Here is a 2,500-nt window from a genome sequence, read left to right on the forward strand (position 1 = left end):
ATCTGACCTATCACTGGAATTAATATGAACGAGCTACTGGAAATTAATTGATATGCTTGGAAAATCCAGTTTTAAACTGGAAATATGTTACAAATACAAACAAAATCTACATAAAAAAAAACATGTAGACCTGGGAGCGCCCTCATACATCTTTGTTCAGACAGGGCTAAAGATAAACACACAAACACACAAACAAACACACCGACAAACACTAACAAACACATGGACAGCTGTGCTTAGAGGGAGTGGAAGATTAGCACCACCCTCACTAAACAACAACTTGAGATGCTGGACTATTTTTATAGCTCCATAGGAGAAAAAGACTACACAAAACTACAATTCGCACCAACTCCTCTTAATGTTTAGGCCACGTAAGTTATTATGTCTCTAACACCGTCATGGCTGCCTTGTGCTCCTCTGGAGCAGGAGAACCACAGTGGCTTTAAACACACCAACACCTGCTGGCCTAAAGACATGTACGTATGCTGTTATAGGTAAATCGTTCAAACATTGTTTCTGTTAAAAGGAATATGTTTAATTTATTTGACCACTAAATTAAGCTTTTCTTCATCATGATTTAAAAGAAGAGGACATATCGTCAGATCATTTTCTACTTTCAAGAGAATAGTTATAATAATGGAGAAAACTACTTGACAAGTAACTAAGACACTATCTCACTAATGTAATGACAATAGTATATAAGGTTTGACTGATTAAGCAAGAATGTGTATGCATACAATATTATCTATACTTAAGGCTGCAGTTCAAGGCTACAACAGCTTGAGTGACTACATTTTGGAAGGAAACGTGTCTATTTGTAAATAAATAGGTTACATAGTAAAACATTCATAAACTTTGTTTGTGCAACATAGGGTGGAAATTCCCTGTGGCTCCACTGTGTGACCATCCCAGGTGATGTCGTCGGTAAAAGGCTCTGTTCAAAACCAATCAGGGGACAGAACCGATGTTGGGATTTGCATTACTCTTTATTATCGCTAACCTCCTAACTGTCAGAGGAAACACACACAGCCTGGGGTTGATGTTAACTGCTGCGCACGCTCACGCATAGACCTTCACACATACACACATGACACATGGAGGAGGACATGCACGCACACAGACACACACACAGATACAGAGAGACAAATGCAGACACAAACACAGATTAAGACACAGAAACACAGGCACAAACACAGACCGACACGCATGCAGAAACAGACACATGAATTCAAACGTGTGTGTGTGTGTGTGTGTGTGTGTGTGTGTCATGTATGTGACACACCCAAACACACACAGCCTGGGGTAGCTCTCATCGTACTCCAGGTTAGTCAGCAGTTGAGCAGGCACCACAGATGTAATCACCTTCCCACTGGTGATATAAAGTAGTTCTAATGATACAGATGTGACAGGAACACACTGCAGGGTTCATGGGGTAATGGAGGAGACAGTAAAAGCAATTAGGTTTGAGGAACATTTGCTTTTATGGTATTTATTTGATCTCGTATAGATGATATATTATGAGGGAAACTAATTGAGTGGAAAAGCATCATAGAAACCAATAAGGAAAGGTTTGGCCTGTGATGCTTACCTGGTTTGCTGTGCTACTTTTTACTTTCTTTCACAGAATTATAAGTGCAGGGTCATTTCCAGGTAAAAACTGTGAAAGGAACAGTCACTTGGTAACCCAAGTATCTGGGTTACCGCGTAATTACAGTGGTTCACTGTTAAGTGAATTTCAAACAACTGTGACAAAATGCTTTACATGGATGGACATTACAGGGGCCACTGTAAATCGAGACTGAAATATTAAGCTAACAACTGCTTCCGTTTCTGATAGCTTCCATGGACACGGCTGAAGGTTTAGACAAGTACGATTTAAGACAGGCCACTGCCTGTGTGTTTACAAAGGTCTTTAGCACACTTAACCATTTGATGTTACTTCTCATTCAAGATCCATCTTCCTTTATTTTGACTGCATAGTTTGTGTTTGATAAAACAAGGAGTCATGTATCTATTCACAGGCCCAGGCGACCAGCAGCATATTGTGTGCCTGCAGCTAGGGTGGATGTGGAAGCCGGTGTGCTGGGCGGAGCCACCCAGGAGGACCAGTTAGGATAATCAGGCCCGAGGACGGGCTCAGTAACCAGGATACAGAGCAGTGCGAGCCTCCCCTTCCTCCAGCTTTAAGCAAATATTTACTGGAGCTTTTTGTGCTGAGGCAAATAGAGCCACAGCTGAATGATGAAGTCCTTTTACATGTGTTGTCACCTGATGTCTCGATGTCCCTTTTCAGAGTTCAGTTGAGTTAATTGTTACATTGTTAGTCAGGTGATTGAATTAGTGAATTAGTTATTGCATTGAAATTATATGAATACAAACAAAGGGATGTTGTGCCATTGTAAACCTTCTTTTAATACAATAATTAACTTGTTATAGAAATAAGAGTGTTTATTGTGTGTAGGAAATGAACATAATAAAGGCCTAGTGTACTGTTCAACAT

This window comes from Gadus chalcogrammus, chromosome 20 (genome assembly GCF_026213295.1).
Source record: "Gadus chalcogrammus isolate NIFS_2021 chromosome 20, NIFS_Gcha_1.0, whole genome shotgun sequence".
Taxonomy (NCBI): Eukaryota; Metazoa; Chordata; class Actinopteri; order Gadiformes; family Gadidae; genus Gadus; species Gadus chalcogrammus.